Raw genomic sequence first — 23,031 nt, forward strand, 5'->3', positions numbered from 1 at the left:
GTGTAAGCATTCTCTATAAATCTCTCTTTGATTTCTTATAAGCAGAATATGATGGTTTATTTTTTATAAACCATCATACTTTCTGAATGATATATTTTATAAACCATCATACTTTCTCAATTGCATGTTCCTCTTTTGCTATGTTTGATTATATATGAATTTACTTCTGTATAATGTTTGGCAACCAGATGGATTGAGGCTTCAGTATACATATAGGCAATCCAATAGGAATAATTTAAAATAGCATATTGGGTGTTGAGATTAGAAAAAGTTAAAGCAGACAAAGAGTGAGGATTTTTTTTTTTTTTTTTTTTTCAATTTAAGCCTTAAGAATAATAAAGGTAGCTACAGTTAGGGTAACTTTATCCTTAGACCTAACCTGAGAGGAGTATGCAGGAATAACAACTAACAGTGCATGCTTTAACCTGAACTCATCATACACAAAACTAAGTTTATATTCAAATATTATTTTCTTTCTCCAGATCTATACTTTCTGCACAGTATTCCTTACTATACAACAGCTGTAAAAAGCATACGGCTGTAATTCTTTTACCACACACATTTTCTCTTTGTTGACATGCCATACAAAGAGCAAATTCCTTGGTGAAGTTGAACTCAAGGTGTTTTAAGATTTATTGCAAGTCAATTTCAAAACATTTAAAATTGGCTTTTATTGTACTAATAAAATCTTTGCAGATATTTGCATTTTTTTCTCTTGAGATGCCTTTTTTTGTATTCTTTTTTTAAATGTGTTTTTCATATTTTAGCTGTGTTATATTTTGCGATAAATTTGTTTGCTTATTTGTTTTTGTAATTTAAACAAATTGATTGTTAATTTCTCAATATAAAAATTGCACCACAAAATAAATATAATTGCACTCCTTGCTCTCTAAGTATTCAAACTGAGAGGAAGCTGTCAGGAATAAAGGGAATTAATCTCATTTAATTTATTTTATTTTAAATTAGTTATTATAACACTATTCAATTTTTGTTTTTTTAAGTTGGCCTATGGTAGGCTGTATTATGTTCCCAAAAATATACCCCACGTCCTAATCCCTGAAAATTGTGAACATGTTATCTAACATGGAAAAAGAGCCTTTGCAGATGTGATTAAATATTTTGAGATGGAGAGAATATCCTGAATTACCTGGGTGGGCCCAAGAGAGTAACATGGGTAATTATAGTGGAAAGAGGATGGTGTAACCGTCCATCAGAAAAAAAAGATGTGACAAAAGAAGAGGGGAGAGAGAGAGAGAGAGAGCGCTCTAACGATGTAAGCAGCCTCTAGAAGATAGGAAAAGCAAGGAAACTGATTATTTCCTAAAGCTTCCTGAAAGAATGCAGCCTTGCCAACACTTTGAGTTTAGGACTTCTGGCCTCCAGAACTATAAGGTAATGAATTTCAGTTGTTCTAAGCCCTCAGTTTGTGGTAATTTGTTACAGGAGCAATAGGAAACTAAACCATGAACAATACTGGAAATATTTTGTATCGTGGAGATAGGGTTGTAAAACATAGGGAAGATAACTAATATGTATTTAATACATCTACATATAGGAATAATACAGGTTACACACACACTTTGCAAACCTTATCAAATTTTACCTTTAAAATTTTGTGAGATATGTATTATCTCCAGTTTTACAGCTAAAATTTGATAATGGGACATAAAAAAACAACAACAAAAACAACACACTGCTAAATGATAGAACTGGCATTCAAAACCAGTATCCTTGACCTTAAAAATCCATTGTCTTTTTACTGAATGTTTGACTACAATTTTAGATCAAAACTATTTCTGAATCTGAAAACATCTGAAATAAAAGTTTTACTTCTGGCTTTTTATTGTCATTACAAAGATTATTTTTTATTGACTTTACTAGGCCTTAAGACATTTTTATGATTCATAAAGTATGCTATATGAAGTGTCATAATTTGATATAGCATTTATGTTTCTGGTATCATTAATTTGCAAGCTTATGTAAAAAAGGGATATCATGAATTATATTTGCCATTTCATCTCAAATACGTAAAAATTAGATTATGTTCTAACTTATTCTACATATTGTGGATTTTTCTCTATTCATTGAATTCTTAGCTTTATAAATAAAGTCTTGTCTTTTTTTTTTTTTTTCCCCACTGTTTTTCTCCAATGCACTGTTAAGGCCTGGAATCGTCCACCCCTCAGACAGACAGAGGACACACACGATAATGCAAGTCACACAGCGAGGTTTATTTCCAGCCAGCTGGGGTCCCAGTCTCTGCCCAACACAGCTGGTTTTAACAAGGACCCCAAACCCTTAAAGCTAAGGGTTTTTATAGCGTTCTTAAGGCACTCAGTAATTTTCCATAGTCTTAGGGAGTACAAGATAAACTACAGGACTTACATAGCTGCGAAGAGTATAAGATAAGCTACAGGACTTCTGGTCTCTGTGCTGCAACTGCCCACATCCTGGAATTTACAATTAGGTTGTTTTAAGCTAAGGGCTGTTGTTAACCCTGACCTTAAGGTAGCAGTTCTCATGCTAAGGGTCTCTTACAGCATTTGTTCTTAAAATAGTGATCTAGAACAGGTAGTATCAAAGAACCACCAAATGGAAATTAAGTTTTTTATTAGTTAATTGAGTCTTCTGCTGTGGCTAAATGCTGTTCTCCTGAATCATTATTTACTATCAAAGTTCCAAAAGGTTCAGGATTGGGTAAAGCAGGGCACAGACACATTTGAGTAATACCACCCAGTGCATGTAGAATATAAGAGCTACTGGGGAAACTAATAAGGAAAGAAGCAGGGGGATTCCCATCATTCCAGGCTTAGACCTTAACCTACCGGGACTGCAAGCATCTTGGAAAGTGCTCCTGAAGAGTTCTTGCCCCTACATAAGCATTTTCTGTTTATGCGGGTATTCGGGGGAAAATCTAAGCTCTCTAATCAAAGCAGGGCTTTCTTTGCTAGAAAGGGGAGACTCTAGAGCTAGTGAGGGATGTTATTCAAATCTCCCATTGAGCTCATTCAATCTGCTGAGCCCACTTTGGCAAAGCTACTGAAAAAGATGAAATGTACCAGGACCACAGAAATTGCATCAGTGGCTAACGGAATCTGGGGAACGTGAAGCATTTCCTGCTTCGTCACCCAAGTGATGTTGGTCCAAACAGACTAGGAAAAGTCAATATTAGAGTTTCTTAAACTTTCGCCTGCACAATCATCATCTGGAGGGCTTGTTAAAACACAGAGTGGAGGGGCCTCGTCGCAAGAGTTTCTGATTCTCTAGGTCTGAGTTGGCACCTGACAATTTGAATTTGCCACAGGTTACCAGGTAATCCTGATGCTGCTGATCTATTGTGAGAGATACTGTCTTTGGGAACTACTAAATTATGTTATGATCTACTTTCTTCCCTAACTTTTTACACACACTGCCTGTTGATATAGAAGCCCTTCGCCCCATTGTTCATGTGAAAAAAATTATTCATCTTTTCACAATTCACCTCCTTGAAGATACCATCTTTGTTCCCTTACTTTCTTCAGCCCGTTATTAGTTGGCCCTTTTAAATGCTCTCCTATTCTGTACCTGCATCTATTATTTTTTCAGCAGTGTTTCATTTCCCCTCTATGCTATAAGCATCTTTAGAACATTTATGATTAATTTCTTTCTTTCATTTTTTTCGTTTTTTTGTTTGGCAGCCTCACTCTAGTAGGGTAACATGATGACTTGTATATTTAAAATATTGGGCAGTTGCACTATTTAAACAAAGTATCTTATCTTTATATCTGTATCATTTTTTTTGATAGTTTGGTGTTAAATGAATTTGACCTACAAAGATATTATGGGTATTGATTTATTTATCTGTGTAGTTGATTCCAAACCATTACTTGAAAATATTGCAGTATTTGGTGAAGGCGGCAGATATTGTTATTCACATTTCTTAGAAAGAAAGATGGAAAAGGAAAAACAGAAACAAGTTATCTACCAATAAGTCAACAGCAGGAATGAAAATAGGCCCAGGTAAGGTGGCAGCATATACTATTTTCTCTTCTCAAATTTTGTATGTGACTTCTAAGTCATTTCATCCCATATATTCCAGCCTGAAAAAGAGCTGAAGTTAACAGCTATGTAAATACTGACTCAGTCACGTCTGGATCGTAGTTCTACCACCCACTAATAAGCTGTTCCCTGTTGTGAAGTCAAAATGTAAAGTGTAAAACACATCAGAAACGTGTTCTGTTATAACAGCAAATCTGAAATAAACAGAATCTTTTTTAAAAAGCAAGATTGTAGGAGTACAGAGAGCATTTTGTATATGATTTCTAATACAAGAAATATTTTCCAAGTAGGGCGTATGTAGTTTACAAATAGACAAGAAACAACAGGAAAACTGTGAAGAGAGCTATGTACACATCGTAGGGCTCTGGTTAATCAGAATTACATGAGCTACAGTTCTTGAGATTTTTAATCAAAATGTTACTTTTTGAGATGAAGAATATAAATATATGGGAGTATGTATTTCAGGATATGTTGTATATTTTTAGTATTACATGACCATGGAGTAAAACTTTCAGGTTAATCAATTAATCATTGAACTGTCAAAAACAAATTGCACTGGACACTTAAAAATGGTGAGGGAGAATTTATTAAAGACTATTGCAATAAAGATCAAGCCTTCAATGAAGCAAAGTAGGATTTTTAAACTCTGGGGAAGACTAATGGAGAAGTACTAGAGAATGTTGGAGAAGGTTAGTCAATGTGATTAGGCTATCAGTATTTGCTAACTCTTGCTTATCAAAGTAGGGCTCATATTCTCCCCCAGAGACTGAGAGATCAAGGCCTTATCTTTTTTAATGATTACATTTCAGGTCCTAGAGAAAGATAGTCCTGCATTGTAGAATATTTACATCCTAACTGGATAGAGAAATAATTAATAATTAAAAGTTTTCTAAAGCAAATGCTGTAAGTAAAGGGAGGTCAGGAACTTATAGTCAGAAAGAAACATATCTAAAGTCTAATGACCCTGAAGGGCATATTAAAGCCTCTGGGTCAGTGTATATAGTGCATAATTTGAATATGAATTATAATACTAAACACATTAAAGCTATCTTGAACAAATTTTAATGCTGTTTTTTTAGGATTCAAAATTAACTTTAGAAATATAATATTTCAGGACTTCTTTTTTTCCTATCTTACACATGTGTAAAAAATGCCAATGAGTAAATAATTGTTAGGAGGATACAGGTTATATTTTTCTTTAACTGAAGAGCACAATACATAAGAATGTTCTTCTGGTATTTTTTAAAATATCACAAAGATTTTTTAATTGCAATCAAGGCTATCAAATTGAATTTTGAACAGTTTGGAAATCTAATTTATACCATATAGGCTTTTGCAAAAAGTACACAGGAAAACTAGATAATTCAAACAATAATGGTGATGATGATTTACATTTCCAATCTTTTTAAAAAGAGGTATCAACATAATATTTGGTAACATCAATTATATAGTTTTATAACCATAATTTATTTGTCTGTATTTGTAATCAGACCAGCAACATGTTGACATGAGTAATAATAATAGTAATAATAAAAATAATTCTATCCAAATTTAATATTTTAATTTCTGCTGGTGAGATCATGCAAATTAATTATTTAAGTGATGTGGGTGTTCAATTATTTTGCTTATCTATTTTAAAATTATTAAAATTGAAACAGACAATAATACATTTAAAGAATGAAATAAGTTGTATGGAAAAACTAGAATAACAGTACAGAGCTGAGTAATTTTGAGGTAAACCTTCAAAACTGTCTGAGCATTTCATCTCCATTTAGTTATACAAAAAAACAAGAGCAAAACAAACAAACAACAACAACCAAAAAACCAAATAAACAAAAACACCAATCTAACAAAGAAAACAAAAAAGACTATAGGGACTTTATTTAAGTTCTTCTAGCACAAAAGAGAAAGGAAGAGGGGGGAAAAAAAAATCAACCGTCCCAGTTCACTACTATTCTGCTTGGAGGCCTCTAAGTTTCATTGTCTATCAGAATAAAATCAGTTTGTGCTTTTGTGGAAGAAGGGGACATTTCCCCTTTACCTCCTCTGGTTCATTTTGCCTGGTTGAGTAACTAAAATGACCTAAGAATGATTAACAGGAAAAAATCAAATTTAATTTCATGTGCACAGGAACCCCACATACACAGGAGTCAGAAATCCCACATACATGAAAGTCTCAGAGACAGAAAGGTAAAGCTAGGTACACAGAGCAAAGGGTGTCAAAAGAAAAAAAAAAAATGTATACACATTTTAAGAAAGAAAAAAAACCTAGTAAGATTGTAATACAAGGAATGATGGTAGCATTCATTTGATTAACGCCATCTTTTGAGTGAACGTCATACTACACATTGCTACCGTAATTCAGTTCAACTTCAAAAAATAATAGATAACATCTCTTAAAATGTATACTTTTTTTTGGCACCACTGGTAGGTAATAGGATAGGGGCCTGGAGCTTCAAAGGAAGGAGAGTAATTCACAGGATGATAAGAAGAGCAGATGTTCAGTAATTAGATGTTTGCCCTGCGATACAGCTAGGTCATAAAAATGTATTTCTGGTAATAACTCTTATTATGGGCAAGGTCCCCAATTTAAATTATTTAAAGGTGAGGTAAAACAGCCTGAAGAGTCTCCATTTCTTTTAATTTAAAATAATCTACATGCCCAAAGTGGAACATCTTGGAATATCTATCTGAATCCCTTCACTTTGGAAATGGCCCAAATCATCTGGCTGTTACACATCCAAGATTCTTATGAAAAAGACTGAATTGAAGATATCAAAGGTCATTGGAGTAAACGACTAAAACAGTGCTATGGTAATATTGATAATGAGGCATATAATTAACTGGACTTTATTTTGGAGCTCCTCAGCGACAAAAAAGAGAATTACATACGAAGTGAAAATTTAGAGAAAATTAGGGATAAAGAGAAAAGCCTATTTTAAAAAATAAAATTTCATGTTGGTTGCAATTTAGTGTAATGAGGTTTTACTCTCAAGTGAAAATCCATTAAACGACAGAAATAATTTAAATAATGAGAAATTCTATGAGATGTGACAGCAAAATCCATATATCCAGGAGACACATTCTATCCTGACTTCTGTCCTTAAAAACCAAAATGAATCTCTTTCAATTACTGGTTCATTTTGACCGATTCAAACAACATAGTAAGTTGAATAACCCAATAACCTTTTTTTCTTGGCTGCATTGAATTATTTTATTAAAATTTTATTGAATTATTGTTGTGCAAATTGACAGGTATATTTTATTTAAATGTATATGTCCATGGCCAATTTCCTGAATTTCTGTAGTTTGTTTATTCGAGCTTACATTATAATTTTTTCTTCATGTATATAGTGATGCAAGTTGACCTGTCATCTGTGTATATTTCGTTGGAAATAACCACTAAACCACCTTTAAATGGGAACAGTAATAATTCATTAAATAATTATTTTTTGCCCTTAGAAAAATGTCATTTATCATAAAAGCCTCTTTGAGAAAGCCACTTTCCCACTAACAGTGTAGTTTCCCACTGTTAAGAAGTAGATACTTCCGCCATTGGCCACCTGTATGAATATCAACCGGTCTATTATTCTTTCCCAACTTTAGTTTTATTATTGGTGAAATGGTGATAACTGCCATTGTCATAGAGTTGTTTTGAGGAGTAAATGGATTTATACAGATTATGCCAAATTATGGGAATGGGGTTTGGGAAAGGGACCATTTAGGAAAGCTCATTGACATTCATCAAAAGAATAAATAACTAGAAGTGACTTTCAAAAGCATTTAGCCATTTCCATCATTTACAAAGGAAATTTAAGATTACTTGGTGTAATGATTTATCAAGGTTATATAAATCGTTAGAAACCATGGCAGTATTAGAATCTAGCATTTCTAATTTTTAAATCAGTACTTAGAAAGCATTTCTTTAATTATTCCACTAAGTAAATAGCATTAATTGTAGTATTGCTGAAAATAATAAATTACCCTACAATGTGCTTCAACAAGACACTTTTGTCTCCATTTCTGAATTCTCAGAATCTTCATTGAAAGCCATATGGAAATTTCCAGTTCTAGGAGTATTTCACATTTTATTGTTTGTATTCTGAAAAACCAGTGAAAGTTTGAAACTAACTTCAAGATAGCTATGTGCTTATTTGTATATTATAGTTTTATCAGCAATCCTTTCTTCAGGAAATAAAAGCCAGTTGAGTAAATACGTATGTATTTCCCTGGATACAGGAAAATATTAAAATAATTTGTAATACTCAGAATCTAGAAAGAAAATATGTAAAATAATTACTTTAAACATTGGGGAAGTATTCAGTATTCACACACACACACACACACACACACACAATCTTTTACTAATGTTTGAGTAGAACAAATTTAATTGTGACAAATAAAAGCTCATGTAAGTGGAATGCTGGGATAAGTACTGCAGCTTTGTAGATTTTTCTCCCATCATTTCTGTCTTTTCTGACTGGGTAATCCAAGAACAATTCATAAGTTTGGGCAGAATTTTTGATTAATGAGCATGGACTACTTAGGGCTACAACTCCTAATTTCATGAGAAAAATTGAATCATAGGGTGGAGTATCATCTGGTAGGTTTCAACTATTTGTCTCTGGCAGATAGTAATCATCTGCTTGTTGATTTAAGTGTCTTGTTTAAACAAAAATGAATTACTACTTATACATAATAATTGTAATATATAAAAATAAAAAATATCTAATTATTTGTTATGCATTTACTTATAATCTTTGATAAACATTTATCTGTATATATAATAGTTAATACCAATTATCTCATTTAAAGAAAAATTTATGTTATATATTAATAATTTAGAGTGTTTACTTATTTAATTACTTCTTAATTAAAATTAGCATTTTATAAAATATGCATTCTTTTAAAACAACTAATGAAAGATATAAGTAAATAAAATAATTATTTTACTTACAAGTTGATAATTATTACTACATTATTATACTTTTTGGCTGCAATTTATTTCCTTTTAGTGCTTTTAATAACATATTTTCATAGGCTTTCCAAGTGAAATAGTTTGGGACTTATAACTATAAATGATCTCAAATATCATTGTCAATAACAAGTGTTATTTTCACTTAGTTAATGAAACACAATTCTTATGGTTGATAATCTGGGATGAAGAGAAAATGATTGGTTATGTTCTCAACTTAAAAATGGTGACTGACTACTCAGACGCCTTATTAGAATATAACTTTGAGTGTGGATTACTTCTGGGCTCTCTTTATTGAAAGTGACAGCAGAAATTTATTAGAACATTCTCCTATAACTTAGACTTTTGGTCTGAATTTGGAAAATATTTTCTTTTTATAGCAACTCGTAAGTGTAGTTGAAATAAGATCCATTTTACAGATTAATTAATGTTGAGGAAACAAAATATCCATTAATCTTCATTTAAATGATTAAAAGTAGCCTCATTTTTTTTCTCAATTTGCTCAAATTACTAGAATATGACATAAAGACTCCAAAAAGAAATTATCTAATTGGTTATTTTTGTGAAATATTTTTAAAAATATGAAATAAATTAGTTTATGATTATTAATACACACATATTTTGGTTTTCTCATTAGTCATGTGGATATGTGCCATGCACATATATCTACTATGTTATCTATAACCTGTGTTCAACAGGGATTATGTCCTAGAGGCTGTCAAAAGTGAGGTACGTACCATGAAACACCCACTTTCAGTGAAAACATATTTCAGATTTACTGAATAAATCTTGTTCAATTGTCCTAAAACTAATAATAACCGCTTCATACTTCCAGTAGTCTCTAAGTTTCATTGGTTTGGATTTATAACATAAGCTGATCTAGTGGGTCAAACGGAAGGGTTATCAGAAAATCATTTGAGAACACACAAAAGACAGGTTGAAAGGGGCAGTTCATAACTTAGATATGGAAATAATTTTTATACATAATCATAGGAAGGTAAATATCTATACATTATCAAATCTTAATAGATATTTCTGTCCATTACTCTTGTCAATTACTCAAAAGCACTTGTGTCAATTTCCTCAGGAAAGCCACGATCTATTTCTCTGATGAGTCAGCAGGGGGCAGTAGGTATCGTTAAAAGAGAATCCAAGAAGCTTGAACATACCGTCTTTTCCAATGAGTTCCCTGGTAAACTCTTCTAAGACAAACCTGGTACAAATAACTGCTGTTTCTTTGTTAGTGAGTGCTTTTATACATCTGGTTTGGAAATAAACTGATGTAAAAAGCACACTTATTCTCAGTTTCCCCAGAGTATACTCGTTGGATGTATTAATTTTCAACGTAAGAAATTTGATCCATGTAAATAAAAACCCCTCATTGGGACATCAAGAATAACATATTTGTATTTAAATGAGCCCTTGTCTTGATTTAACAGCTGACAATATGATATGGGTGGTACTCTTACTCAGTTTCCCATCCAATAAAGATATTTAGCCATTAATTTTATTTTTTCTATGTGTTTGAGATTATAACAATACTTAGGATATAGACTACTGCAGAACCAAGGTTTTCTAAAATAAATCACGGCAATATTAACAATAGTGTTGTGTCTTTTAGTTTAAAAAAACTGCTTCAATGAGGATTTTTGCTTTACTTTTTTTTTTTTCCGAAGTCTGTTTAAAATATAGCTCTATGTGGTTACTATGTGATAACGATACCTGATTATATGATAGAGCTGCACAATAATAATTTACAAACTGTCATGTGTGAAATTTTGCATTGAATCAGATAATCCCAGGCTGCCAAAGTATGTTCTATGTCATTACATTGGATGTAATAGTACAAATTGTGTAACAGTATATAATAAAAACACTGTTTCTTTTATGATTAAAAATTTGACTACTACTAACAATTGTCACCCCAATAAATGTAATTAAAAAAATTAAAAAAAAATTTGACTACTATAAATGATCACTCTGTCAAGTGTTATAAGATTTTTTTATAAGATTCACTGGAACTTTGTACATTAATTAAAATGATCCACCAGAAACGCAGGGACTCCATTAGGAAGAACAGTTTGCTCTAACTAGTTACTTTTTATAACTTCAAGAATATTTCAATAAATGTCATATTCAATTCCACCCACTATCCTATTGCCTTTTATTCTGTAACAAATATGAAAAAGGTGATGAGAGGAGTTTACAAATGAGACAGGCCATGCCACTCACAAGCTGAATAACATTATCATGATTCTTATCTCCTGATGAAACTAGAAAATTGAAATTGTGCTGCAGAATGACTCTCAAATAAAACTGAGGTCTTTTCCTTGAATGTTGTGAAGGGTTGCAGAACCTGACACTCCAAAATATACCTCTTAGGCATAAGGATTATTTTGAGCTGGTTATTAAAACAAACAAACAAACAAACAAATAAACAAACAAACTAGACAAGGGAGAAGCTCTAAAAACCAAGTAGAAGTTACTCTTTGAAAGAGACATTCATATTTACAAGGGTGGTCACTGTTTGTAAGTGTGCCTCCCTCTCTGTACCAGGAAGAGGAGGATGACCAAATCTCTAGAAACTCTTATCAATGGAGAAGGCATGGATTTAAATCTGCATCACACCTTACCCTTGTTTTCTGTGCTTTTCCTGATAATCTCCCATAAGTGAGTCCCCACTTTCTTCCCCCCATGTCTTTCTTGTCTTAGCTAGAGATGGTATTGAAGGTGGTGACTTGAATCATTTTGGGGAGTTGTTCAGTTTTCCTGGGTATCTCCCATGTGTGCAGGAGGTATACATGTTACTAAACTATTCATTTTTCTCCTGTTAATTTGTCTTTTATTATGGTTGTGGGGTGTGGATCTCAGCCAAAAACCTAGAAGGGTGGAGAGAATATTATTTTTCCTCCCCCACAGCTCTGATAAAGAAAAACATCCAGGTATATCATGCTGCATACCAATGTGTGCTGTCATCAATATTTGTTGTCTATGATCAAAAGTCAAAAAACAAAAATTATCAAAGAATTAGCCGTGTGTGTTGCGTGTGTGTGTGTGTGTGTGTGTGTATGTGTACATTTTATGTATGTGAAACTTAACTGCAGGTAGGTTTAAAATGCAAAATGTGGGAAATTGGTGGCAAGAAGGTTTGATAAGTTGCAAGGCTGGGTAAGAGAATGTAGAATCTGTACGGAATGGGAAAGAGGTCTCATGGTTAACTGATATTAGTTTAGGATGGGCCGTATGACAACAGTCTGTTTGTGTCTATTTTAGGAACGATGGGATAACTGGTTAGGATGCCAAGATAAAACATATGCCCAGTCAAGAAGATATATGCACAGAGACGATAAGCAGCAGTCTTTTTCAAAATTGGGTACATTCAATCTACAAAAACAAGGAGAAAATCAAGTTATAAATAAAATCAAATATCACTTAACAGTTTACTTTTCTGAGTGAAAAATTTCTATCAATCCAGGCTTTGTGATGGCATCCAATTTCTTAGTTGGGGATAGGCCAATTACTCACTGTAGCAAAAACAGATTGAATCAATAATAGGTGTAATGATGATAATAATAGCTAAAATTTCTTGACCTTAAATCATCTGCTAGGAACATTTCCAAGCACTCTCCATATGTTGTCTTATTAAATCCCGTGACAAATCTATGAGGCTGATATTAATTGAAGATCCATTTTACAGATGTAAATATTTAGGCAAAGAGTGACTGTCATGCCCAATGTTCTGGCGGGAATTACGTTGTGGAGCTGGAATTTGAATATAGAAATCTGAGTTGAGAAATGTAGACTCCCTTGGCATATCTATAAAGCTACATATTGAGAACTCTGAAATAGTTATCAGATTTATGTTCTAATTTTCTGTGGCTAATAAATACTTTGGCCATGAAGATACTAAAAATATTTTGGTTACATGTTACTAATGTTAAAAATTTAGGTCAACTAATACTGCAATTGTCTATTTCTATTAATTAACATACAGTATAGGGCTTTTCCAACCATGCTTTGGAAGTTTTCAGTATGTCAGCTCAGATGGAGTTGAAAGAAATGACTGATGATATAATATTTCATTAAACAAAAACAGGTAGAGAATTACATGACATCTGAAGAGGCTTCGATTGTGTTTAGTTGTTTCTGTGAGAAAAGGGATAAAAATAATTTAGATAAAAACAATACAGAGTAGACATCAAAACTATATACCATTGAGGATGAGGAAATTTTACCCCTTACCCTCTTAGTTCTTCTGGCTGGTGGACTACTTCAATGACATACGGACAATTAGCAGAAGAAAATCTAGTTTTAATACCCATGCACTAGGAATTCACATAAGCATGGAAATCCCAAAGACAGTAAGGCAAAATGAGGTATACAAGTTATTCAGAACTATGGGGGGCGGAGGAGTAAAGAGGAAGAAGTAAGGCAATTCACAAAGAGGTGAAAATAGTTAATGTTTAATAAACAAATGTGAATTGGGCCATCTTGAAACAATGAGACACAGAGAGGACTTTGATCAAATGGGCCTTGCAAGGTTCTTCCCTGTCTATTGAGCTTAGTTCATAGTAAAATACAGTTATCGATGATTATGGCTCCCTTTCTGGAACAGGTCTTTTATCTAAATTCTTTCAGGTAGTAAGGGGGAAGGTCAGTTTGTTCCTGAGACTTCTGGGCCTTGATTGTTTTCAGTTAGAAACAATCTATGTACCAGAGTGGTCTTAGGGGCACATCTTAAGGCTATTCATTCTGACCCCCTATACTATCATGAACATTCTATTTCTTCTAAGTTGTTTAAGTTGGAATATACTCATGTATTTTTCTGATTCTCTTCTGTTTCTACATTATATGACCACTATTTATGCATTTTCCTTTTACTGCATTATATTCTCAACTGCTTGACATCAAGGTCCTTATTCACATCATCCATTGGCTGGCAAAATGCACTGAATGATAATAAAAGAGGACAACATATATTGTACAGTTACTATGTACCAGAGTCTGTGCTAATGATATGTTCATTACTTCATTTCATCTTTATGACAGCATGAAGTCCTCATAGATTAAGTAGCTTAAATTCTCATGATCCTAAGTAGTGAGGTTAGAATCCCTTCTGCTAACTCTAGTGCTGAATGTTGGAGAATGGGGAGTGGAGAGTGAGGTGAATAAATGAATGAATAAATCAATATACATGTGAATGAGGCATCATTCTTAGTTTCACCTTACATTGTATAAGGTTAATTTTTGTTGTTCTGTGCTATGAAAAAAAAATTACAAAAAATTTCTAACTCTTATAAAGTGTTTCCTGATATTTTGGAACTCTTTCACACTAGGTGCATTTATTTTCAAGGTATAAACAATTGAATGATTTATTCCACTTTGACTGTTTTGAAGCTTATATGTCATTGCTTAAGGTACAGGAAATTCACTGAGCTTTTGGTAAATCTGCCAAAAGATTTTACTGTCATAAGTGATATAAATTGAGAAAAATATTTTCCCCCTGATTTTATATTATATTCTTCTAATTGTTACTGGGAAAATGACATTTAAACCTTGGCTTTTGTCTTCTTGAAGGAAAGACTTCAATCAAGAGACAGAAATTTGTACAGCGTGAACAGAAGTTTATTAGTAAAAGAAGGTACACTCTGAGACATGGCGTGGGCTGACCCCAGAGAGGGAAGCAGCCTCTTTTTACCTTGTGTAAAGGCTTTACTTTCTATGGATAGAATTGCCTCCCTCTCTCCCCTCTCTTATCCGTCTCTCTTCCCCTGAGGTGCCTTGTCCTCTGGCGTTTGACAGTACATTTCTTTGATTTAGGGGCTTGTGTAAACATATCCCTTTGATTTAGGGACATGTGTAAACACATCCCCTTGGATTTGGGGGATGTGTTTACATGTCCCTTTGGGGTATGTGGAAACCTGGAGTCCTGTTGGGTGAGTAAGGTATTGGTGACAGACAGGATGTGTTCTCCTCTTCTCCGACTTTTAACAACTTATCTCTGTGATTCAGAGGTATGTGTCAGCCTGGAGTCCTGCTGGGTGGCTGCCAGGGGTCTTGTCCCAAGTAGGAGCTGCTGCAAGGGCTTTCTAACCAGGGCTAAATTTCTCTTTTTCCTGCTCATTTCTATCGATCTACCTACTCTATCATAATCGTGTGTGTGTGTGTGTGTGTGTGTGTGTGTGTGTGTGTATTATATGGATATGGCTAACAAGTCAATGGAATGAATTGGTGAGAAATTTTTCATCGCTTCAATTTTCAGGATAGAAAAGGAACGACTGGAAGAAGTTTGCTGCCATTTCTATCACAGACACCTTGATTCTTCCATGTTTTGAATCTGAGAGATGGGATGGGAAGTACATCCATAAATTGAACAAAATGTCTACATTATGCAATGTGCAATTTATCATGATCTTCAGCAGGACATCTGACATGATCAGATTTCCAATGTTCTGATCATGGTGTCTGCAAGCAAAGAGATGTAAAAAAGAGATTGATTAGATTCATTTAAAAAAATGTGTTCAATCTTTTTCTCTGTCAAATAAATTAAAATCAGATTTAAAAACATCATCAAGATTTTATGGTAATGCTATTAGTCGATTTATAAAAGCAATAAAGAGCCTTTCTACAAATTCTATGAACTAGATAGATTACTGATAGGAAATTGAAATGTTATGCTTGTAGTTTATATGTGTATGAAATGGAATAGAATGTGGATATTTCAATTCAAGGACCCTCTTGTTATTTTGTTTGTATGTTTTTATTTTCATATTTCAGGTCTTTTAGTATATAATAGCCACGATGAACAATGAAACAAAATAAAATTTAGAAGTAACATTTTGCTTCAGGAGAGATAAAGTATACTAACGCTTATCAATGCAAGGCTATATTGAATTTATTAAATTATTATTAGTTCAGAAAGTATAAATTAGCTCTCCTGAGAAGTTTATACAGTTAACACTTGAACAATGCGGGGTTTAGGGGTGTCGAACCCCGACCAGTTGAAAATCCAATTCTAACTTCTGACTTCCTCAAAATTTAACTACTAATAACCTAGTGTTCACTGGACGTATTACCGATAACATAAACAGTCGATTATCACATATATATGTTATATGTAATATATATTATATTCTTACTATAAAGTAAGCTGGAGAAAATAAAATGCTATTAAGAAAACTTTAAGAGGAGACAAATTCACAGTATTTATTGAAAAGAATTTGCATATAAATGGGCCCATGCAGTTCAAACCCATGTCGTGCAAGGGTCAGCTGTGTATGAAATGGATTTTTTTGAGCTAGCTGAAATAAAATTCATGGAGTAAATAGTGCATCATATAATCAAATAAAATTTAAAAATCGGAATAATTTATAACAAACACTTATATTGTACTTACTATTGGTCAGATACAATTATATATAATATGTTTTGTATATTTTAATTCAATTCATAAAAGTGTCACAATTAACCTCATCGTATAGGTATAAAAACAGAGGCACAGAGAGATAAAATAAATTACCCAAGGACTTCAGTTACCAACAGAACAAATGGGATGTGAACTAAGCACTTTGGTTTAGAGTTTGAGACTTTAATCACTATTCTAGATTGACTCCTCTATTTTGTCATCTCAAGAATCTAGAAACAGTAGGTTATTTTTGTACTCACCAATCCTTTTTATCTAAAAGTTCATGTTAATGTGTGTTATTAACATTTGGGAAAGAGTACCTATATCTAATATATGACCTTACCGAGATTTGAGTTGCTTTCCCTTTCCTCACTTCCTTCTTCCTTTCATCTATCCCTTCTTCCTCTCTTCCTTCCATCCTTCTTTCCTTCCTCCCTCTCTTCATTCTTTCCCTTCTATATTACAACCTTTTAAATAAAAATATCATCTAGGCTAAATCCAAAATCACTTTAATTTGACCTGGCAAATCAGTCCCAAAACACTGGTTGAAATCCACATCTTTTGCATGTTCGTACTTTTTGTAAATGATTTACTTTGGAGCATCACAAAAGTGAATCTATTGAGATAATAATGAATAACAGGGATTTTGATCCAAAACTGCTTTTGAAATTCCCCCAAATAGAATATTTTATATTTTTCTCAAGAAAATAGGAAATATTATAATATCTCACAGCCAAATGATAGAAAAATACAATTTTTTGAGAAAATTTTGTCAACCTTCCATAAGCAAATTTTCATCATTCTCAGTACTATTACTTTTGAGTTATTTTAAAATAAATTAATTGATTAACATACTGAAATAAAATAATGATCAATTCAAAACTAATTACAGGGAAATTTTAAATATGAAAATATGAACAGAGCAATGTTAATTAATCTGATATATTTTTGTATATTTATTACATGAGACTCCTAAGTTACAGTGTCAAAAAGCACGGACTCTAGAGAAGATAGTATTGATTCAGATGCCATATTTACCACATTGTATCTGTGTAAACTTGGGCTATTTACTTAATCTCTGTGATTCAGCTTCTTTATTTGTACAATGGGGGTAAAAATCTATGTTAAAATACTGCTGTGTCTATATGTCTATGTTTACCTATATCATCTATCTATACTTAAACAGAGCCTAGCAGCTAATGAGAATGTAAAAGTATTAGGATTTACTATGTGTAGGAGATGATATGATATAGGGTAGCGGCTAAACACTAATTTTAAAATCATGCTATCAGGGTTCAAGACTCTTCCATTTGCTAGCCATGCAATCTTAATCAAGTACTAAAACTTTCTGTGCCTCAATTTCCTCATCTGTAAAATTGGTATAATTGAAGGTCCAAGATGGTGGAATAGATAAACACTATGACTGCTGCTTCCCAGGAAAACGTTAAAATTACAACAAAATTATAGAACAATCAATCTCAAGAATCATCTGAAGACTAGATGAACAGAACCCCTATCACTAAGGATATAAAGAAGAGACCACATTGAGACTGCTAGGAGGGGTTGAGAAGCAAAATGGGCTGACTCCAAACCTATAGGTAGTGTTTGAACAACAGGAGGGACATCTCGATATTAAAGTTACCACCTGAAAAGGGAGGAATCTTAGCTCCACACTGGGTTCCCCAACCCAGGGATCCTGTGCTGGGAAAAGGAGTCCCCACAAAATCTGGCTGTGAAAATCGTAAGGACTCTATCTGTTCATCCCAGTAAGAGCAAAGGCAGTAATTGGAAACCCAGACATCCCCTTAAAGAGCCCACACACAGACTCACCTGCTTGCAAACACTCACTCTGGTAGAGGGGCAGCAACTTGAGAGGTACCAGAGACATACAGGGAAAGATTAAGGTGTGTGGCCCCTCATGGGCTGAGGGCTGAAGACACAGCAGCCATTGTTCCTGCATGAAGTCTGCCTCACATTTAGCTTGCAGGAGGGCACCATCTTTCCTATTTGAACCCTCCCCCAAAGGGCCAAATCTGAGACCACATTGGTCCTGTAAAATGCGTGCATATACACCAACTTGGTGATGCCATGAATCTGTACCTCACTAACTAATGCTGCATCTCCAAGGACACTCTCAGCTCCTGGGAGGCCAGCCCCACCCAACAAGCTGCGGAAGTCTTTTACAGCAGCTGTTGGCCCCCAGCAACCTAAGGAACTTTTGGTGGTGGGCAGTCAGTCACAGCTGGTGCTATGGTCTCTCCTGGGCAGCCCTTGGGGATCTGGAGGCCTGAGGCACATAGTGGCTGGCCACAGTGTTCTCAGGGTGTTTTGTAAAGTGTTAACAGGTCCAACACTGGTGCAAGAACTGAATCTACATTAACTTTGTAAAAACCATCAGACATACCCTGTGACACCCTGGAACCCTGCCCCACACAGCTAGCGCTGCATTGCTGGGGATATACTCAACACCAGGTCAACCAGCCTGGCCTGTGCACCTAAGGAGACTCTTTCAATGGCTGAGTCTTATGGGTTGCTTAGCAGGCGGCAACAGGCCTAGGGGAGTCCCGGCCCTTTTGCTAAATTGCTGCAGGCCTGATACCAGTGGTAGCTGGAAGGTGGTAACAGGCCTGTGAGTTCCTGGCCCTTTTCCTAAGCTGCTGCAGGCCTGATACTGGTGACCTTGGTTCACAGTGAGGCCACCCCCACATTCCTCCAGGTCCAGTACAGGCAGCAACCAACCACATATAGCTTTGTAGCTCCAACCAAGTAGCCCCAGGCTAGTCACCGGCAAGGCTGAGATGGGTCTATATGGAATCCCCTACCAAGAGAAACCAGAAACACCCAGAGGCCTATTTCAGACCAAACCAGAACACTACCTGATAAGCCCCACAAGTAACACACACAAAGGGTGGTCACAACAGGTACAATGTCTGTGGGGCAAATCTCCTTCTGAGTGGTCAGCCCCAACACAGCAGCTCATACACTATGGGCAGAGCCAATCCTCACATCCAGTCAGCTGGAGAGTCAGTCCCACCCACTGATGCAACAAAAGCAATCAAGGCTCAATTACAACAGGAAAATACATACGACACACAGAAGGGACACTCCAGGAATATACACACAGGGGATCATGGAGACTGTGCTAAGCACCACAGAGGACACATACTATAGAAGGCCACCTGGAAAAGACTGAGAGGCATACGAGATCTTCCTTAATATATAGAAACAAACACACAGAGAGAACCAGAATGAGGAAACAAAGAAATATGTCCCAAATAAAAGAACAAGAGAAAACTCCAGAAAAAGAACTAAACGAAATAGAAGCAACCAACTGACCACAGAAAGAGTTTAAAACACTGGTTATAAGAATGTTTAAGGAATTTAGTGAAGTCCACAAAGAGATAGTAAGGATACAGAAAGACATGGAAACCATAAAAAGCAGCCAGTCAGAAATAAAGAATACAATAAAGAAATGAAGAATGCACTAGAAGTAATCTGCAGCAGATTAGATGAAGCATAAGATCGAATCAGTGACTTAGAAGACAAGGTAACAGAAAACACCAAATCAGAACAACAAAAACAAAAAAGAATTAAAAGAAAAAAAAGAACACACAAAAATAGTTTAAGGGAACTCTGAGGCAACTTAAGCATAACAACATTTCCATCATAGGAGTATCAGAGGAGAAGACAGGAAGTAAAGCATCAAGAACCTATTTGAAGAAATAATGACTGAAAACGTCCCCAACCTGGTGGGAATAAAAATACAAGCCCAGGAAGTACAGAAAGTCCCAAGTCAAGGAACCCAAACAGACACACACCAATACACATTATAAATAAAATGGTAAAGGTTAAAGACAAAGAGTGAATTCTAAAAGCAGCAAGAGAAAGAAAACTAGTTACTTACAAGGAAGCACTCATAACAATACCAGCTGATTTCTCAACAGAAATTTTGCAGGCAAGAAGGGATTGGCAAGAAATAATTAAAGAGATGCAAAACAAGGGCCTACAACCAAGACTACTATACTCAGCAAGGCTATCATTTAAAATTCAAGGAGAGATAAAGAACTTCCCAGACAAGAAAAAGGTAAAGAAATTCATTACCACTAAGCCAGCATTACAAGAAATGTTACATGGAATTCTTTAATAAGATGAAGGGGAAAAACAAACAAACAAACAAAAGAAAATAAAAAATGAATCAGTTAATGGCAATAACTATAAAACTAATAATCATTTGAAATGTAAATGGATTAAATAATCCAATCAAAGGACATAGGGTTGCTGAATGGATAAGAAAACAAGACCCATGCATATGTTGCCTATGAGAGACCCACCTCAAATCAAAAGACATACATAGACTAAAAGTAAAGGGATGGAAAAAGATATTTCATGCAAACAGAACCAAGAAAAAGCTAGGATAGCAATACTCATATCAGACAAAATAGACTTTAGAACAAAGACTCTAATAAGAGACAAAGAAGGACATTACATGGTGATAAAGGGATCAAACCAAAAAGAGGACATAACCCTACTAAACATTTATGCACCTAACATTGGGGCACCTAAATATATAAAATAAATATTGACCAACATGAAGGCAGAGATTGACAGTAAAACAATCATAGATTTTAACACCCCACTGACAGCAATGGACAGGTCTTCCAGACAGAAAATCAACAAGGAAACAGTGACCATAAATGACACACTAGACCAGATGAACTTAATTGATATTTTTAGAGCATTTCCCTAAAAGCAACAGACAATGCGTTATTTTAAAATACATATTGAACATTTTCTAAGATAGATCACATGTTAGGCTACAAAACAAATATCAGTAAATTTAAGAATATTGAATCATATCAAGTGTCTTCTCTGGCCACAGTGGTATGAAATTAAAGATCGGGTACAAGAAAATAACTGGAAAACACATAACCAATGGAGGCTAAATAACATGTTACTAATAATGAATGGGTCAACTGGAAAGGCACACCAGGTTGTACACATGTGACCTCGTGTGATCCTGCTGTCAACTTGGAAGTCATACTCATTTTTAAAAAAGTGGAATCTGAGGAGGATCAGGTTAAGTCACTTATCAGAGATCACACAGCAGAACTCAGATGTCCTAAGTGATGCTATATTTGATGAAGATCATGATGAGATGGTGATTGTGAAGGGCATAGATATGTTTTCCATGTGTGAACACCATCTAGTTCCATTGATTGGAAAGTTTCACATCAGTAATCTTCCTAACAAGCAAGTCCTTGGCCTCAGCAAACTTGCAGAAATTTACAGAAATTGCAGAAATTTACAGTAGAAAATTACAAGTTCAAGAGCACCTTATGAAACAAATTGCTGTAGCAATCACAGAAGCCTTACGACCTGTGGAGCTGGGGTTGTGGTTAAAGCAACACATGTGTATGGTAATGTGAGGGGTACAGAAAATAAACAGCAAAACTGTGATCAGCACGATGTTGGGTGTGTTCTGGGAAGAGACAAAGGCCTGGGAGGAGTTTCTCACTCTAATTAGAAGCTGAACTTCAGCCTGTGCCATTTGCTGCTTCTGGTAGCATTGTTTGTGTGGTTTTAATTGCTTGTACATTCTATTTCAATTGTAACAGATGTGAAACGTATTCCTTGTCACCAATGTGTTTAATAATTATTTACTACAAGTCAAATAAAAACAATACAAAAAAAGATTGGTGTAATTATAGAATTAAATTACGGCAGTTGTAAGAGCCGGGCAAAGACTAACAATTAAACGTTTACTATTCATAGATACAGACCTAAACATAAATGAAAATTAAAATGTATTAGTAGTTTATTTCACCTCATGTAATAAATATTCTTTTGCATATTAATAAAATATTTGTAAAGCTCACATTTGCTTTGGAGTCTCACTAAATCATATATTTAAATCTTTAAATTGTTCCTATTAGTAAATACCAAATTTTGAAAATTTGAATTCAATTCCGGAGTTTGCTTTTTATGCATCCTCTTCCCTGCCATATATCAATAGCTGCCAGTTTCAATTGAAATTGAATTCCAATGTCACAAAACATTGCATATTAACCTGATTGTAACATTATGAAGAGAATGCTATATATGTAAATTTGTGAGTAATGGGACAAGGAGCAGGACTGGCTTTGGTGATCAAGGGACTTTAAATCTTTATAAGGAGAATAATAAATAATTTACACAAACATAAACTTTAAGTAGTGGTTTATAGGTAATTTAGTGTATATGTTCTTAGAAATGGGAGTTTTACAGCTCATTTGATTACCCTCTACTGCTCTCACAAGCTCTAGCTATTGAATATTCAATATTCTTATCAGATAGCATTTCACTCATGCATAAACCAGCTAGAAAAAGTCATTTCTTTACGGAGTAGCAGACTATTTATTCCTATTTAATTTTTAGTAAGTTTGCATCTATATTATTAGGTTGGGGCAAAAGTAATTGTGGTTTAAAAGTTTAAAAATAATTGCAAAAATGGCAATTACTTTTGCACCAAACCAATAATTCAAATATGTGTCTGTGAATGTATGCACCTTATCGTGAGGTAGTTATAAGTGCTACAAATACATTTAGACTTATGCATTACAATTTAGTTCAAGCA

General features: G+C 34.3%; 1 long non-coding RNA gene across 1 annotated transcript in view; it reads left to right on the forward strand.

Moving 5' to 3' along the window:
• LOC141573152 (uncharacterized) overlaps positions 1–17,550 on the forward strand; it is a 71,333-nt gene extending 53,783 nt beyond the window's left edge. Inside the window, exons 3-4 of the long non-coding RNA XR_012498772.1 lie at positions 14,591–14,654; positions 15,276–17,550. This is a non-coding gene — a long non-coding RNA (uncharacterized LOC141573152). The remainder of the gene's footprint in view (positions 1–14,590; positions 14,655–15,275) is intronic.
• Positions 17,551–23,031: the final 5,481 nt, after the last annotated feature.

The sequence above is a fragment of the Rhinolophus sinicus genome, linkage group LG09, assembly GCF_036562045.2.
Source record: "Rhinolophus sinicus isolate RSC01 linkage group LG09, ASM3656204v1, whole genome shotgun sequence".
NCBI classification, from domain to species: Eukaryota; Metazoa; Chordata; class Mammalia; order Chiroptera; family Rhinolophidae; genus Rhinolophus; species Rhinolophus sinicus.